At 43.4% G+C, this 19,325-nt stretch overlaps 1 pseudogene across 1 annotated transcript in view; it reads right to left on the bottom strand.

Annotated features, from left to right (window-relative positions):
• Positions 1 to 3,345: 3,345 nt before the first annotated feature.
• The window catches only part of LOC144651424 (uncharacterized), a 120,865-nt pseudogene continuing 104,885 nt past the window's right edge, over positions 3,346 to 19,325 (bottom strand). Inside the window, exons 5-16 of the transcript XR_013570313.1 lie at positions 18,751 to 18,915; positions 18,226 to 18,339; positions 17,217 to 17,342; positions 16,984 to 17,080; positions 16,083 to 16,301; positions 15,402 to 15,778; positions 12,593 to 12,760; positions 11,819 to 11,929; positions 6,147 to 6,266; positions 5,747 to 5,837; positions 5,285 to 5,659; positions 3,346 to 4,455 (exon numbers count right to left, since the gene is read on the bottom strand). The product of XR_013570313.1 is annotated as an uncharacterized LOC144651424 (transcript). The remainder of the gene's footprint in view (positions 4,456 to 5,284; positions 5,660 to 5,746; positions 5,838 to 6,146; positions 6,267 to 11,818; positions 11,930 to 12,592; positions 12,761 to 15,401; positions 15,779 to 16,082; positions 16,302 to 16,983; positions 17,081 to 17,216; positions 17,343 to 18,225; positions 18,340 to 18,750; positions 18,916 to 19,325) is intronic.

Raw genomic sequence — 19,325 nt, 5'->3', positions numbered from 1 at the left:
GCCAATAAAGAAGTCGCAAAGGTCTACATCTGCCTTTTCACCTGTACAACAATACGAGCAGTACATCTTGAGTTAGTAGAGGATCAAACAGCCAGCGCATTTTTGAGAGCCTTCAAGAGATTTGCAAGTAGAAGAGGAATTCCAGAATGCATAATTTCAGATAACGCTAAAACGTTCAAAGCAGGTTCACAAGAACTAAAAGCCCTCAAAACGCAAGTGATAGAAGCAGCCGAGTCTCAAAGGTTCCTTGCCAACCATGGCATTAAATGGAAATTTATCACAGAAAGAGCTCCCTGGTGGGGAGGCTTTTATGAGCGACTGATCGGACTAGCCAAACGAAGGCTAAAAAAGATGATTGGAAACACGTCACTGAATGCAATAGAATTACAGACCATACTCACAGAAATCGAAGCTACACTTAACAGTCGCCCACTTACTTATCCATACACAGACATCAACGACGGTCCACCTCTTACCCCATCCCATTTCCTCTGTGGACACAGACTTCTAACACTGCCTGATACAGAGGAGAACTCGGACTACATCCCTCATGAGTCGGCCAAAGAATTAACAAGACGGGCAAAATACCACCAGAAAATAATGCAGTCTTTCTGGAAGCAATGGCAAAGGGAATACCTAACTGGCCTCAGGGAACAACATTCATCCCAGAAGAATAAAAACATATCGGGAGAGCCAGTAGCTCGCGGTAAAGTTGTGTTGATACATGACGAAACACCGCGAAATCAATGGAAACTAGGAGTCATCATTCAACTACATCAAGGGAAGGATGAGTTGGTACGCTCTGTCACCCTAAGAACAGCAAAAGGAAATCTTTTATCGAGACCTATCGAGAAGCTTTATCCACTTGAGGTGTTAACCGAGGAAGACCTACAAGACTCTAAAGAAAACATCAAGAACCCTGAAGAAATAAGGTCGACAAGCGAAAAACGAACACAGCGAGCTGCCGCTCAAAGGGCTGCAGTAAAAATAAATGAACTTTCTAAACTTAATGAACTTTAAGACTAAATACTAATACTTTATAATTGTCTATGATCAACATTTTATTGCTGGCCCGGGAGGGTGTAATGAAATCAGTACATTAACTGTTAATTATGTACGTATAATTAACCTTTTCTCTACGTCACTGATCACTTGCTGTAAGTCTGGACTGAATGAATAAACACCATAAAACGTAAACAGTTCAGTCTGATCGATTTCTCTAAAAGTCAGGGTTGATTCCTGTTTTGAATCATCGGACGAAGAGCGTTTCTGTCTTGAGAATGTCTCCTGTCCATGTAAAAAATTTAAACCAGTAATTCATAGAAATTCACCCCGGGCATCCGTAACATGCTGTCAGCCTCCTTATTTCGTTTTCATTCGTGTTGGTAAAAAATGTAACTAAAAATAAATGACTTGAGGGTTAAGAGAAGACAAAGACTGCAAAGACTGCAAAGAAGGCGCGCCACATGATAACATGGCGAATCTTAGCTTTGATCCCTTGCCAATGGCGGCCTGCAGCTTTAACTTGCTATCTGCCGTAATTTTGTTGTACTTTTCGAAGGATTTCTGTCTCCATGTTATCACAGAATGTTACTGAGTGTGATATCAGTCGATGATGTTCTTGTATTCTGAATTCCACGTGAATTAGCGCGATACAACACAAAACAGACAACAGCAAGCCTGACGCGGAACACAAGCTGTTCAGTGTTTGTCTTCTGTTCGTCCGCTTCTCTTCTTTATCTTGTTTCATCGTTACACTGTCGTTACGGCTCCTATCAGAAACTTGTGATTCCAAACTGATACTAAGATTAAGCTGGATTAAGGAATTTTTTCTACACTGTGAGCAAGGAAGACAGACAGAAAGCTGTTTTGTCTGAGTTTTACCGACGAATATGTAACATGAACCTTGACCTCAACCACGTTAACCCATGTGAATTAAAAATCTTGACTTGTTTGTGCTTGGTATGGTGATAGAGTATCACAGGAAGCATATTACGTACTTATCGCACTTGGGGTCAGATTTATTTACCACAGCAGGCATGCAAGAATATTTCTCTGGGCTGGTGAGGTGGTGTACATGTGCAGGGGAGGGGAGGGGGAAGATTTTATTGGGAATGAAAGTTTTGTAAAAGATCATTGTATCAGCGTGAAGTAAATTAATAATTAAAGGAAGATTTTAACATCCTTTTGTTATTGAACAGTTCAGCCAGGGATTATTGCCGAATCCCAACCTTCTTCTGATCGAACCACTTAAATTTCCCCCCGAAGTTGGCATAAATGACCATGAAATTAAAGCAACATTTACATTTTCTTCCCTGGCCGGGACACCAACAGGAAAGTTTTCGTGGGCTCGGAAATGATTTTTACACACGCCACCAGAGGGGAATAACTGATTAGGGAAATTTTAAGAATCAGTGCTGGAATGTTCATAGTCCTTTATTATTATTGTTCATGATGCCTTGTATTCTCATTCGAATGTTTATAAACAACAATCCCGAGAGAGGGGAAGGGCAAGCATTATCAAAGCGATGGCGGGTTAGTGGTCAGCTTTTAGTTGAGGGTCTCAATGGGATTAACTATTTACCGTAAGACCGGCCAAAAACTTAGGTGCTAGGCGTAAAAATTTAAACATATTAACCCTTATCCGTACAAAATGTTAACTTTAAAAGTGTCTAGCAACGAGAGACCACGAAAGTGAGAGTATTAAAATCTCTTGTGAAGATGTTTCTGTCTTGCCTTATATGTTTGTCGGTAAAGAGAAAGGCCCAGTCTGGGCTGCGAAATATCCCAGAATGGTCCAAAGGCCTTAAAATTATATGTTTACAATGATAAACATTGATTTTCAACTCTGTTCAATTAATCAATGGAAATTAACTTTTATCACGTATGTTAACCGTAAAGAAAACAAATGAACCCCCCAAATGGGCGGTTAACCAGTGACCAGTGACTTGAAGTTGATGGGCTTAAAAATTCTTCTCTTTATAAGTCTTTATATTTATTTTATCTTTTTTCAGAAATTCTGGGTGTGGGGGCTAAAGCTCCCCCCCCCCTCCCTCTTAGCCCCCCGACTTCGCCATCCCTGTGTAAACACGGATCAGACTCGCTTCACTTTTGTGTCATTACATTGTTTTAGAAACTCGTGATCTCCACTCAATGTCAAGTCTATATGACACTTGACAAAACTCTAAAATTTGGGTTTAAACTGCTGCAAGTCTTAACAAAAGTTATAACTAGTTTCAGTCATAAGTAAGATTACATATAAGCGATCACCGAAACTGTTTCAATGTTGTTAAGTAATTCTGTAACAGTAAACGGATGCACAATAAAGAAAATAAAACAAATTGATCAATGCGTCTCTCATTTTATTACTTCATTTTTGCCTGGTTACACTACAGTTGTTCACGAAGCTGTCACTCTTCACATTTGTCACTAGATGGCGCAGAGTTCCTACGTTTAACAATCTGAAGACAAAGTGAACAGTTTTTAAACAAATTAACCCTTAACTTCTTATCCTCACTTGCTTTTCTTATCGTTTTGCTACTACGAATTGGTTTCCCGAACTTTCATTTCTTGTAATACGTACATTCCTACATAGAAAGCTGACCTAGTGATTATTGCAAATAATGTGCTTGGCCATACATTTTCACACAACTGAAAATTATTATAATAAAGCTAAGTCGGTTGTGTTTAATTTGTTTAGAGACATACATCTACATAACAGTGTTTACGCTATGCCATAGCACTTCAGTTTTCCCAGTGTGTGGTAACCTTGCTCGCCGCTATCGCCTGTATCTCCAAACCTCAGCTGTTTTACTGGCAGATGTGTCTTGTCAGTGAGGAGACCGCTGTCTTCACGCCATACCGCGTCATTCTTATCACAGTTACAACCATGACTGGGATCTGCACATGAGTTGGTCATCCCGCATGCGCACTTACCACTGCCAGGTGATGCTCCGCCCCAGTACGTTTGCTTAGTAGAATCACGTGACACCCACCAAGCGTATCCCCCGTAGATCAATGAATCATAACACTCGTACTTGATAAACTGTTCACAGTGTGAGGAGACTCTGGTGAGACTAGCAAGCTGGGACAAACTCGCTCCTATGTAATGAATGTCACGAGAGTAACAACCAGCATTTTCACATCCCTGCACGTGCGTTCTGCTCTCGCTATCGTGACTTATCACTGTCACGCCAACTCCACTCTTGTCACTCATGTCACAGTAAACTGTAAATGGTGCCAGACCTCCAGCGCCATCTGGATCAATTACGTAATTTCCGCTTATCCTGCTGACGTATTGTCTTATCACAGAACAGGAATAATTACTTTTAGGACCGCATTCAAAGCCATCTCCAACAAAACCTTGGTTGCACTTGCACGAATACGATCCACGTTTATTTGTACAATTGGCATGCTGATGACACTCATTTGTCTGTCTTTCGCATTCATTTAGGTCTGTTGAACAGACAAATGAATATATTTAAACAAAGGTTAACGATTAATGTAATGTGATCAAAGATGCGTGTTTATATTTAATGGTGCTGAGGCTACAAACGAGTAAAAAAATAATATGATAATAGTAATTTTTTCTACTGATTGTCATCCATTTCCTTCAAAGTAAGTAGAGAGAATTTGGTCTTAGATCAAGACAATGTCAACTGACAGTCTATCAACTTGTTGATGATTTGCTTAATTCTTATCATCAGTCTGTTTTAGTTGTATGGAGAAATTAGGGAAATTTGAAATCAAAGGAAAAAAAATTCTGCAAACTGTTCCTAGACACATTCCAACGTTCTGTCAAGTGAGACATAAAAACCTAATGGCAAACATGGTCTTCTAAGGTTTCTTTCTCTTTAGACGTGGAAAAAGCTACTTTAAGCGAATTAAGGAAGAATTTTCAAGACTCAAAGACGTGTGACAGTGCAAGTTAAGCTGTAGGTCTCCTAACAGGAAATTAAAACAAATACTTCGCGTGCAACAATACAAACTTGTATATTTCCTATATGCAAAATTTCAGAGTAGCAAGACCGCCATTCGGTCCTTTCCCGTAGTCGTAAATGCTTCATCCGACAACGTTAATTGAAATATCTGTACGTAATTATTGGGCAGTTGTAGATAGTTTCAGCCATCCACGCTTCTTAAATCAATAGCCTTTGCATGGCTTATTTCGTTTTTTTATACTGATCAAAAATGTTTTCTATTACAGCCTTGTCTTTATTTTAACCCTACGTTCTTCCGAAGCACAAACAAAAACAATGTGATAAAGCACTGATTGACATCTTACCTTTCTTACAAGTGTACTGATGACAATCGCTGCATCTCACGTCATTCCACTCGTAGCTGTGTTGCACACCAAGTGCGTGAACACAATCTTCTTCCCTGTAATTATTTGGCTGATTGTGAGCCCAAGCCGTAAAGTTTCCTTCTCCTCGATCCGCCCAAGTGAAGTTGCCTTCCATAAATCGATCATTCAACCCCAGCCAAGACTTTGCACCATTGTGTCGATGCTGCAAGTACACATTCTCTTCATTGCTGCTGACATCAACAAGGACGGAGTCTTCTTGTCGACATTTTTGCAATGCTGTGGTCCAGTTGGCACATGTTTGACTTGTAAAGTAGCAGAAGCCATTAAAATAGTCCCATCCAGGATCACAGATATCTGCAAAAAATACTGTTTCCTTAAATAGATGGAAAGGAACTATATCAAGTAAACCGGTACAAAGTAAAAAATGTAGTATTTACTGACCTGTTAGGACCACATAGCTAACTGATACAGGATCATATCTTGTCTCGTACAATTCCTTGACACAGGCTCTGAATCCAGAGGCGTTCATGTTCTGCAAATGTATAAAGATAACACTCGGTGATTGCTGCAACTACTACTGCTATTACCACTACCACACCAAAACCACTGCCACTGCCACTACTTGCTGCTGCTACTACTGTTACTTCTATTACTACTACACAGGTGCTCTCCTCGATGTCTGTTAGGTGAGTTGGGTAAACTGAGACATTATCGAGGAGATAACAAAACATTACAAAAAATAACTTGTTTTTTTAAAGTGACATTCCAAAAATATTAATATCGACCGCTTTATTCTTAATCGTTTGTAAGTGTACAATGTAGTATTGAAACAGAGTTTTACCTCAATCCACGTCGTGATACCGTTATGTACTGGTGCCGAGTTTCCACTTGCTGTTGTGCTGTGATTAGCTGATACAAGAACTGATGGTGTTGTATTATAACTTTGTGTAAACTGCACAAACTGTATTATGAAACAAAAAATAATACTTTTCATTGCATTGTTGACTTTTATCTTTGCTCATTTGACTCTTCTGGTATCACGGAAGGAAAATTTGCGTTTTCGTTCCAAGTGAAATTTTGTGCAAACCATCAATGGTAACCCCAATAAAGTATATATTTTCTGAAAGCTTATTGAATAAAGATTGTATTGTTGCATTTTGTTTTGATCATATAGACCATAATAAGCAACATAAGCATTTTGTTTGCAATTATGTATTCTCAAATAAACCTAATGTTGTACAACATCATAATAAAGCCTAAACTTTTATGTGGAATTTGATATACATATATTGGTCTAAAAAAGCTGTCTCAGATTTTTCTTCACATGCTCCATTATTTTTTTATAAATTTTTAAACTTTAAAATGGCGTTCGTAAATGTGTTCTCAAATAAACCTAACGTTGAGCAACATCATAAATGCAAACAAAATGCTGACGTTGTTTATTATGGTCTATATGATCAAAACAAAATCAAACATTACAATTGCTATTCAGTAAGCTTTCAGAAAATATATACTTTGTTGGGGTTACCATTGAAGGGTTGGCACACAATTTAACTTAAAAGGAAACGCCAATTTTCCTTCCGTGATTCCTTAACTGTACATCTCAGAGAATTCGCAGAAACCTGGCTGCCAGGTTTTCGCTTGAACTCGGGCGCAGCCCGAGTTCAAGCCTAGCCAGCAACCTTAACTTGAGGGGGCTTGACGTCAACCGTGGTATGGGGACCTTGCCCAGTCCTTGGGCTTTCTGCTGGTGTCCAGCTGGGGGGTAGCCGTCAAAAGCTGGGGGGAGGGGAGGGTGTCACTTTTGACCGCTGGGCCTAGCTTGTTTCAGGCCCCTTTGAGAAATTTTGTGTGAACTTGGAATGCACCTGTGTAGTCTGTGAATATTTTGAATGACACCGGTGCAGGCTTCCCTGTGTAGAAGGCACCCGGCCGGTGTTGCAGCTGCCAGCTGGGCTCCTGGGGTGACAACCTTCTAGCCTGGGGGGAGGCCTGGGGAATTTTACTAGCCCCGGGCTGTTTTGGACCTTGGGCGCCAGGTTCTTGGAAAATCGAACAGATATTGGGGGCCCAAAAGCTACCGACTGGTGCCCCCAACTCCCGGGTTGCACTTTGGCTGCATGTCTGGGCCCCCGGCTAGTGGATTTGGCTTCCCGGAGCGTTTCTGGGCCTGATTATTGGGGGCCCAAAAGCTACCGACTGGTGCCCCCAACTCCCGGGTTGCACTTTGGCTGCATGTCTGAGCCCCCGGCTAGTGGATTTGGCTTCCCGGAGCGTTTCTGGGCCTGATATCTCAGAGAATTCGCAGAAACCTGGCTGCCACGTTTTCGCTTGAACTCGGGCGCAGCCCGAGTTCAAGCCTAGCCAGCAACCTTAACTTGAGGGGGCTTGACGTCAACCGTGGTATGGGGACCTTGCCCAGTCCTTGGGCTTTCTGCTGGTGTCCAGCTGGGGGGTAGCCGTCAAAAGCTGGGGGGAGGGGAGGGTGTCACTTTTGACCGCTGGGCCTCGCTTGCTTCAGGCCCCTTTGAGAAATTTTGTGTGAACTTGGAATGCACCTGTGTAGTCTGTGAATATTTTGAATGACACCGGTGCAGGCTTCCCTGTGTAGAAGGCACCCGGCCGGTGTTGCAGCTGCCAGCTGGGCTCCTGGGGTGACAACCTTCTAGCCTGGGGGGAGGCCTGGGGAATTTTACTAGCCCCGGGCTGTTTTGGACCTTGGGCGCCAGGTTCTTGGAAAATCGAACAGATATTGGGGGCCCAAAAGCTACCGACTGGTGCCCCCAACTCCCGGGTTGCACTTTGGCTGCATGTCTGGGCCCCCGGCTAGTGGATTTGGCTTTCCGGAGCGTTTCTGGGCCTGATATCTCAGAGAATTCGCAGAAACCTGGCTGCCACGTTTTCGCTTGAACTCGGGCGCAGCTCGAGTTCAAGCCTAGCCAGCAACCTTAACTTGAGGGGGCTTGACGTCAACCGTGGTATGGGGACCTTGCCCAGTCCTTGGGCTTTCTGCTGGTGTCCAGCTGGGGGGTAGCCGTCAAAAGCTGGGGGGAGGGGAGGGTGTCACTTTTGACCGCTGGGCCTAGCTTGCTTCAGGCCCCTTTGAGAAATTTTGTGTGAACTTGGAATGCACCTGTGTAGTCTGTGAATATTTTGAATGACACCGGTGCAGGCTTCCCTGTGTAGAAGGCACCCGACCGGTGTTGCAGCTGCCAGCTGGGCTCCTGGGGTGACAACCTTCTAGCCTGGGGGGAGGCCTGGGGAATTTTACTAGCCCCGGGCTGTTTTGGACCTTGGGCGCCAGGTTCTTGGAAAATCGAACAGATATTGGGGGCCCAAAAGCTACCGACTGGTGCCCCCAACTCCCGGGTTGCACTTTGGCTGCATGTCTGGGCCCCCGGCTAGTGGATTTGGCTTCCCGGAGCGTTTCTGGGCCTGATTATTGGGGGCCCAAAAGCTACCGACTGGTGCCCCCAACTCCCGGGTTGCACTTTGGCTGCATGTCTGGGCCCCCGGCAAGTGGATTTGGCTTCCCGGAGCGTTTCTGGGCCTGATATCTCAGAGAATTCGCAGAAACCTGGCTGCCACGTTTTCGCTTAAACTCGGGCGCAGCCCGAGTTCAAGCCTAGCCAGCAACCTTAACTTGAGAGGGCTTGACGTCAACCGTGGTATGGGGACCTTGCCCAGTCCTTGGGCTTTCTGCTGGTGTCCAGCTGGGGGGTAGCCGTCAAAAGCTGGGGGGAGGGGAGGGTGTCACTTTTGACCGCTGGGCCTAGCTTGCTTCAGGCCCCTTTGAGAAATTTTGTGTGAACTTGGAATGCACCTGTGTAGTCTGTGAATATTTTGAATGACACCGGGGCAGGCTTCCCTGTGTAGAAGGCACCCGGCCGGTGTTGCAGCTGCCAGCTGGGCTCCTGGGGTGACAACCTTCTAGCCTGGGGGGAGGCCTGGGGAATTTTACTAGCCCCGGGCTGTTTTGGACCTTGGGCGCCAGGTTCTTGGAAAATCGAACAGATATTGGGGGCCCAAAAGCTACCGACTGGTGCCCCCAACTCCCGGGTTGCACTTTGGCTGCATGTCTGGGCCCCCGGCTAGTGGATTTGGCTTCCCGGAGCGTTTCTGGGCCTGATATCTCAGAGAATTCGCAGAAACCTGGCTGCCAGGTTTTCGCTTGAACTCGGGCGCAGCTCGAGTTCAAGCCTAGCCAGCAACCTTAACTTGAGGGGGCTTGACGTCAACCGTGGTATGGGGACCTTGCCCAGTCCTTGGGCTTTCTGCTGGTGTCCAGCTGGGGGGTAGCCGTCAAAAGCTGGGGGGAGGGGGAGGGGTGTCACTTTTGACCGCTGGGCCTAGCTTGCTTCAGGCCCCTTTGAGAAATTTTGTGTGAACTTGGAATGCACCTGTGTAGTCTGTGAATATTTTGAATGACACCGGTGCAGGCTTCCCTGTGTAGAAGGCACCCGGCCGGTGTTGCAGCTGCCAGCTGGGCTCCTGGGGTGACAACCTTCTAGCCTGGGGGGAGGCCTGGGGAATTTTACTAGCCCCGGGCTGTTTTGGACCTTGGGCGCCAGGTTCTTGGAAAATCGAACAGATATTGGGGGCCCAAAAGCTACCGACTGGTGCCCCCAACTCCCGGGTTGCACTTTGGCTGCATGTCTGGGCCCCCGGCTAGTGGATTTGGCTTCCCGGAGCGTTTCTGGGCCTGATATTTCAGAGAATTCGCAGAAACCTGGCTGCCAGGTTTTCGCTTGAACTCGGGCGCAGCCCGAGTTCAAGCCTAGCCAGCAACCTTAACTTGAGGGGGCTTGACGTCAACCGTGGTATGGGGACCTTGCCCAGTCCTTGGGCTTTCTGCTGGTGTCCAGCTGGGGGGTAGCTGTCAAAAGATGGGGGGAGGGGAGGGTGTCACTTTTGACCGCTGGGCCTAGCTTGCTTCAGGCCCCTTTGAGAAATTTTGTGTGAACTTGGAATGCACCTGTGTAGTCTGTAAATATTTTGAATGACACCGGTGCAGGCTTCCCTGTGTAGAAGGCACCCGACCGGTGTTGCAGCTGCCAGCTGGGCTCCTGGGGTGACAACCTTCTAGCCTGGGGGGAGGCCTGGGGAATTTTACTAGCCCCGGGCTGTTTTGGACCTTGGGCGCCAGGTTCTTGGAAAATCGAACAGATATTGGGGGCCCAAAAGCTACCGACTGGTGCCCCCAACTCCCGGGTTGCACTTTGGCTGCATGTCTGGGCCCCCGGCTAGTGGATTTGGCTTCCCGGAGCGTTTCTGGGCCTGATATCTCAGAGAATTCGCAGAAACCTGGCTGCCACGTTTTCGCTTGAACTCGGGCGCAGCCCGAGTTCAAGCCTAGCCAGCAACCTTAACTTGAGGGGGCTTGACGTCAACCGTGGTATAGGGACCTTGCCCAGTCCTTGGGCTTTCTGCTGGTGTCCAGCTGGGGGGTAGCTGTCAAAAGCTGGGGGGAGGGGAGGGTGTCACTTTTGACCGCTGGGCCTAGTTGCTTCAGGCCCCTTTGAGAAATTTTGTGTGAACTTGGAATGCACCTGTGTAGTCTGTGAATATTTTGAATGACACCGGTGCAGGCTTCCCTGTGTAGAAGGCACCCGGCCGGTGTTGCAGCTGCCAGCTGGGCTCCTGGGGTGACAACCTTCTAGCCTGGGGGGAGGCCTGGGGAATTTTACTAGCCCCGGGCTGTTTTGGACCTTGGGCGCCAGGTTCTTGGAAAATCGAACAGATATTGGGGGCCCAAAAGCTACCGACTGGTGCCCCCAACTCCCAGGTTGCACTTTGGCTGCATGTCTGGGCCCCCGGCTAGTGGATTTGGCTTCCCGGAGCGTTTCTGGGCCTGATATTTCAGAGAATTCGCAGAAACCTGGCTGCCAGGTTTTCGCTTGAACTCGGGCGCAGCCCGAGTTCAAGCCTAGCCAGCAACCTTAACTTGAGGGGGCTTGACGTCAACCGTGGTATGGGGACCTTTCCCAGTCCTTGGGCTTTCTGCTGGTGTCCAGCTGGGGAGTAGCCGTCAAAAGCTGGGGGGAGGGGAGGGTGTCACTTTTGACTGCTGGGCCTCGCTTGCTTCAGGCCCCTTTGAGAAATTTTGTGTGAACTTGGAATGCACCTGTGTAGTCTGTGAATATTTTGAATGACACCGGTGCAGGCTTCCCTGTGTAGAAGGCACCCGGCCGGTGTTGCAGCTGCCAGCTGGGCTCCTGGGGTGACAACCTTCAAGCCTGGGGGGAGGCCTGGGGAATTTTACCAGTCCCGGGCTGTTTTGGACCTTGGGCGCCAGGTTCTTGGAAAATCGAACAGACATATGTGCACCCTTATAAGGGAAAGCCTTGTTAAATATTTAGGCAAGGAATTATTTCTGAGGACTACAGTGTACATGTTCTAATCAGAGATCTAGAATCATGCGTAGTCCGAATACGAACACTAATGAACTCTTTTTTCTCTACCCTCCACTCAACTGATTGATTTTTTTGTCATGCACTTCGTCTGTAAACTTACCTCGCAGTAAGCGTTGTTATTTTCATCTGTTGGTGGGTTGGTGTTTGGAAACTTTACAGAGCCATGTTCAGTGAAGAGCGGCTTGTGTAGTTTAGAAAACGCCAACCAGTTCTGTAATACAATTTCATGGATGTGGTTTGAATTAAAAGAGGTCCATTGTAACAGTTTCTGGATTCCCTCTCGTCATAATAATGGAGTTGGCAACTAAAGTTGACCTGAACACGATGACGGCGGGAGGTATTGCCATGTAATCATTATTACAAGCAAGATGGTCTATCCTGGCCCTAAAAGCCTGACGTTTTTTCTAAATACCAAAAAGTGCTGTTACACCTAAGCCTGATTGTTCAAAGCACCATTGACTTAATCCTGGATTCGCTCAAATTTTGATTTTACGCAGTTAAGTACCTTCTCAGTGAGATTTTCTGTTTGTATTTTCTGTTCTTCAATTCTGAATTTGATTTATTTCAAACTATAATTTAAAGACAATAGCCATGCAAAACACTTTCACACAAGCTTTTAAATCGTAAATAAAAGCGAGTTGAGATATTCTGGATCTACGGGGGTCATTCTAGATTAGTTTAAAAATAAAAACATGTGTTTATTTAGTTCAATGCGGTGAGCAACAACGTTTGTGCAAGAGGGAGGTCAGAATGACAGTCGGTTGTTTAATTTTTGCAATTTTGTAACTGGTTGTAGGTGGTGAAATGGTTAACCTTTCTCTTTACGTATAACTTTACTAAACGTTTGGTCGTGTTATTTTTTTAAAGTACGTACCACACTAATATCTTCATGCTTTCCATCAAAGTTTTGTAATTCTCGGAGACAGACTTTAAATGAGTCCTTGGTTACATCCTCTGTCCAGATCAGCGCGGCATCATACTCCTTACCAGTCCTCAGATGTTCTGATGTCACGAGAACTACAGGCTCCTCCTTAAATTTGTCCTGTATTTAGACACCATTATGTGAAAAATTAGAAAAAAGTATGAGACAAATTAAATTCCACATTACATGTTTGTTGATACAAAACTTCATTCTAAGCTGAAATTGGCCAACAAATATTTACATCTCTACTTTTCCATCCCTTTGTCCCTCCCCCCCCCCCCCCCTCTTTTTCATAAGTCGAAAACAACCGCTGGCAAATGATCTCCGAAAGAAAATCTCAGAAAAATTCATCACAATAGACCATTTGCATTATGACGTAAAAGCGCAATGACTTCTGGTAGTTGTAGTTATGTTCGCGGGAAATTTTGAATCGTCATCAAGCCCGCCTGCCCAAGAAAATCGTGATGGAGGTAAAGAAAAATACTCTCACCGAAGAAGACGTCCCTGGGGCGACATTTAAAGCGCAAAAAGCAACCTCTCAGTATAAAACCAAGTCCGTTAAAATAAAATAAAAGTTATGCAAGAAATTGTATATTTTCTGGGTTGCATTTTTTAGTGAAGTTTCAACGAGTGTTTCCTCCACTCGAGTCCGCGCGGTTATTTAATTAAATTCCTAAAAACTTTTGCTTGCCAGGTATTTTCAAATAATATACGAAGACGCAATATTTTACCCTTTCTAAACATGGGGGAGTACAGTACATGATGTCTTCACTCGTAAAAATCTTTGAGGCTCACCTTTCAAGTCTCACAAGTAATCGTTCATCAACAAGATTATGGAAATAAAATTATATTTGCTCGCACGGCCCTCGCTCGGATTGAAACCACAGCTGTCACAACTGCTACTCGACGCTTTGACATTTCCAGCACAAAAACAAGAAAACTTCTTTGGTAAAGAATATAAATTTGACGAAAACAGAAATGCAATTTTAAGATAAAAAACAAATAATCTGTATTCATCTGGACAGGGTAGTTTTGATTGATCAGCTTAAAACTGTTTATGATTGATCCTTCATGATTCATCGATGAAGCTCGATTGAACGAGGAAAATTATTCGACTCGTTTCTCTGTCTCACTGTCCCGCCAAATAATCATGATATATGGTAAATTTTCTAAGCTTTTCAGTGAAGAATTTATTCACCTGCGATCGATGGAAGCGATCGTTTGTTGAACGTCTGCAAATAGATGATGAACAAAGTCAATCTTTGCCTTGCTTTCACTTGATTCCACACAAATTTAGTTATATCCTAGACTCGTCCTTTCAAGCAATCTGTTTCCAGTGCGCGATGTTTAAAAGCTGTGATATTAGGCTAAAATTATTTACGAAGAGAAGTTGTCGGCCGCGATGAATGAATTTCAACCAAGTCAACTCCGCCGCACAACGTACATATTAAACTTGCTTGAACACGAACAACAATTGTTTGTCTGTCTTGGTTAAAACACAGAACTCAGTCATTTTTCATTCCAAAGCTATCACCCTGTTTTCTATATTTTTGACAGGTAACTGAAAAAATAAATGTATAGACAAATTTCGAAGCGACAAGAGCGTAAACTTAGCAGCTCAACTTCACATCAAAATAAAAGTCCTGGATGTCCACCTTCACGCTTGGCTGCCCTTAGCCAATCATAAGGCAGAAATGGTTTTTTCCCGCGAAACTAACTACAACTACCAGAAGACATTGCGCTTTTACGTCATAATGCAAATGGTCTATTATTCAAATTTTCTAAAAGAACTTCAGATTTCAAGTAATTCAGGTTGGATCGCTTATAGAGTATCTAAAGGACTACAGGCGTGAGCTAGGGCTGCCTACTCTTACCTCTGCTATTCTTAGAAGTTTTAGACTGGGTGACGTAAACAACATTTGAAAGACCTAGGCAAATTCGGTGGACGACGATCTGGAGACTGGCTATAGAGGACCTTGACTTTGCTGATGACATATATTTGCATACTATCGCAAACGCTCCACGATGCCAATAGCCAAATGGAGCGACTGAACACCACTACACAAAGAGCAGGCCACAAGATCCATCCTGGCAAAACCAGAGTGATGCGAATCAATGCCACCCAAAAGAGGGGTTAACCTTGAACAGTCGTACATTGAAGAGGTTGAAGAGTTTACCTACCTCGGCAGCGCGGTGGAGACAAAAGAGAAGAAAGAAAGCAAAGCATGTTTAAGCTAGTATGGAGAAGCAAAGCCCTGCGAGCCGCAAACAAAATTAGAATTCTCAATACCAACCTAAAAGGCAGTTTTATTGTATGGCTCAGAGACATCAAGTTTGTCGGCAGTTTTAACAAAGAAAGTACAAACATTCATCAACAAATGCCTAAGGAGAATTCTGGGAGCATATTGGCTATAGGAACTGGTCAAGAGTCTAACATCATTAAAGGAAGAGTCGCTTAAGATGGTTTGGTGATACACTAAGAGAGGGCGAGAGGAACATAGCACACTATGCGATGGATTGGAAACAGAAAGCACACGTAAACGTGGAAAACCTAGAATTACATGGCGTAGAAGCATCCAGAAAGACCTAATTTGAAGATCAACACGACTTGGTGCGAAGCCAAACGAGCTGCTCGAGACCGTCAGGGTTAGAAGTAAATAGCAATTGTGGACGCCCAATGCCCCTCCATGGGACAAGAAGGACTAGATGTGTTGAATCCCTAAGCAAACGAGCGATGCCTGGAATTTTTATTGTCACCAACCTTGGGAAAAGTCACATTTGCACAATTTGTTCCAGACCACCATTTTTTCATCTTAATTTCTCCCGTCATTCCTTTCAGCGGTGCTCCCTGATACGCTATTCAATCAACAGTCGCAAATGGATTAAAGTTCTTTCTCTTTCTCCCAGATTGCATTGCGCAAACTGTGAAGTTCTTTGTATTTACATGTTCAGTCCAGGAAGTTATGGCGTCGTGCACAGTTTCAGAATCGTTCAGATTCATGTGATTGACTGTTATCTGTACATGAACTTGCTTGTCCGGATAAAACCGATATGGCGAAAAAGCGACCTTCTGGCAGCTTGAATCTGACCAAAATGGAACACGAAGAAGTTCCACTCGACCATGCTCAATTGGAAAACCTGTACAAAAAAATTGAAATTTTCTCGCTTATTGTGACAGCAAAATGACAAATATCGTAAGAAACAGTCAACAGTGATAAAGTTTCCAGTATCTTATAGTCGAGTGAGTTTCCAACGTAATGGATTTTGTAACGTTATCACCCTTTTGGGTGAGACCCCATTCAATTTATCGTCCAACCTGACGTATGGAGTGCTGCTCCAGTATACACTCTTACCACACATGTTATATGTAGATGTAGGGCGCGAGTACCAACTGTGTACTTTTGCAATTGAATGGAAATCTGGCATGGGGACCCTCACTTACCCTCGCAGCTTCCTGGGTGGTACACAAGATTATTCTCAAGTCCTCTACAGTAGTTCAGCTCGTGCCAGCATTTGTTGTCGTATGTTGTACCATTCGCGGTGCACACTGGGTCCTGATAGGAAGGACAGTCTTCATAACACACACAGCGAGCTTTATGGGCGCTGTAAGTTTTACAAACGCCAAATCTAGGACAATGTACGCCCAGACATGGATCGGGATCTATAAAACAAAAGAGTATAAGAGTAAGTCTTACAAACCCCAAATAAGGGACAATGCACGTCAAGGCATGGATTAAGATCTGTAAAACAAAAGAGTATTTTGGAGTTGGATTTAGTTCAGCTGCAAGATAAGTGATGACCTTATATATTGGGCGCATTTGACATCAAATGGAGTGCTCGAGCTCGAGCGTTGGCTGGGTCATTATCTGTGTTGTGTTCTTCTGTAAGACACTTGATTCTCACAGTGCCCGTCTCCATCCAGGAGTATAAAAGGGTTCCTGTCAACTCTTAGGGCAACCTGACTGAATAATGGGAATAATCTGTGATGGACTTACGTCTCCTCCAGGTGATGTAGCCATACTCCTAGCCGCTTCATAGCAAGCAAAACCGCAATTACGCCCGTCTAGCTGTGGACTACGATGCTCCTGAAAACTTGCCTTTTTGTTTAACACTTTCACAACCTTCAGCTGAAATCAGCTGAGCCAATTCGGCAAATTAAATCGTTTCAGGTACAAAAGTTTGCAAGACCTAACACCATGCTAAATGTTCAAGGTAAAATAAAGCTGTTTGAAGGAATAATTGATTTCCCGTTGGTCATACGTTTTGTGTTGTATATAAGTTATCCAATAATAATGGAATTCCTTTATGGGTGTTTAAGATGAAGGTGAGCACATAATACTAACCTCCAATCATAACATAACTGACTGACAAAGGGTCGTGTTTACTTCCTGATCCACTCAAGTCTTTGACGCAAATCCTCATGGATGTCAGCTCGACTTCCTACAAAGAGGATTAAAAAGTGTTATTTTTAATAAAGTGTTCTTTTGGCACTCTTAACAGGCCCAAGTTTCCAACAAAACGATGTGGACCATAAACTCTCAGTAATGCATGGAAGCGATAAATGGTAATATCTTACCTCCACCCAAGCCGTGATTATGTTGTTTTCTGGTGGAATGTGCTTTTTCACTTTACGGTCGTAATAATGATTAACAGAAACAAGTACAGCTGGTGGCGCGTAAAAGGTGGTATTATAGTGAACTTGCTGAAGAAGAAATAAAACAGCCGTTACAACTATCTAGCTCGGCCGTGTAAGTATTGGTGATCAAATGGTGACGAGTGAAATTAGGAAATAATTTCACACCCGTTTTGTCAAAATGCTAAAAGGCTCGGGAAATTATTAGCATTTTGACAAAATGCAAGTGAAATTATTTCCTAATTTCACGAGTATACCATTTGATTACATTTTAATATCATAGGTGACAAATTACGCTTGCAATCGTAGGTTTTTGACTGGCAAATTGCATCGCGAACTCCGAGCTTTGAAAAGTTGAAAGCATACATTTTGCTCAAGTTCGCAAGTATTTTAGTCTTTGGAGAAAACCTTTTAGAGATTTCTTTTTGCTGGCTAAGATTAAATTCAAGCGAAAATGTACAAAGTTTAAGCTTTATAACATCTTTTATTACGGACGCCATCTTGCCGCTAACTACGTTGCCATGGCAATTTTATAATTTCACCTGTGAAATTTTAAATTAACGTTAAAATTTTGCGCCAAAATTAAGGAGTAATTTGTCACCTATGATATTATACATATAGTTTCCCTCTACAGTTTGACTTGACCGGCACAAAGTAAAGACGATATGCTGGAGAAAACAGTCTCGGTAGACTGAAGGCATTTACGCGTGATGATATAACCCACCAGGCTTACTCATTACCTCTGTTCATGACCATGCTACTAGCTTGCATTTTTGGGTAACCTACCAGACGTCGGAGCATCATTATTTCTACATATTATTTCACAGTCCAATCAGAATATGCTTAACCAAATCTTCGCAAAACTTTTAACACCTCCAATCACCTCAATTTTTGTTAAAAGATAAAAAAAGACTTATAAGGTGAGTGACACTTGCTTATCAAATACACTCACTTGACAGAAGCCATAGCTGTCTTTAGCTGTCGGAGTTCCTATGTTAGGGAAGAACGCCTCTCCTGACAGCGTAAAATTAAAATCAGAACCGTTCCCATGGAAAGCAAACCAGTCCTGCAAAAGTGAAATAAAGGAACAATTGGAATAGACAAAGACTTTGAAATGATCTTCCAAAAGACGTGGTGCAGTTTGAAAGCTTCCAAGTTTTTCGAAATGATTTTGTAATATAAGATACCTGCAGTTCTACTAACATATGCATATAACCTAAATTTTGAATGTTTGTTAATATTTTTATCGCCACCTAGTAATAAGGTTTTGCTTGATTTATCTACTTAAAAAGGTTCTTGAGTCTCAGCGAGTTTGTTTTTTTTACTGATGGAGTGCATCTTTTAAACTCCTATTCAGCAGTTCAGAACGTTTCTTATGTAAGTTTGCTTTAGTCATCTTAAAAACACATTTTACTGTTATTAAAGCAACAATTGGACCCTCAAACCTTAAAACTAAATGTCCAATACGTTTACTCACCACAATTGTGTCTTGGTGCTTTCCATCGAATGGCAGAAATTCTCGAATACAAACCTCGAAACTTCCGGAATTCACGTTCTCCAGCCAAACGTACATGGCATCATCAGGCTTTGTGTTACGAGTGTACTTAGCTGAGACAAACACAGAAGGCTTTCCACCAAAGTTCTGTATAATTTCACAAAATCACGTTAGAATTAGAATTTCTTTTAAATTGTTAGCCTCTTACGTAAAGGTTCTCAGCATAATATGCCAATAAAGCAATAGCTTCAAGTGAAATTTCGAAAGCATTTTCACCTCGTTTCAAATAAGCAGGAACTTTGAAAGTTTACTTTGAAAGGTGTAATAATGAAAATTCTCGATGATAGTTTGGTAAACAATGTTACAAGTTTTTCCATATCCTTAAAAAAACAGTATATAACGTTTATTATAAAGTAAAGGAAGAAGCGTTCTCAAGTTGAATACTCGGAAAAAAGATTTTCCGAGTTCCCCAACGGGAGTCGAACCCATGACCTTCCAGAATACCGGTTGGACGCTCTAACCACTGAGCTATATTTGATATAAAAGCCATCCTCCTC

This window comes from Oculina patagonica, chromosome 4 (assembly GCF_052425735.1).
Source record: "Oculina patagonica isolate OP01 chromosome 4, crgOcupat, whole genome shotgun sequence".
Lineage (NCBI taxonomy): Eukaryota > Metazoa > Cnidaria > Anthozoa > Scleractinia > Oculinidae > Oculina > Oculina patagonica.
The sequence above is the reverse complement of the archived record's forward strand: the minus strand, read 5'-3'. Positions and strand labels throughout refer to the sequence as shown.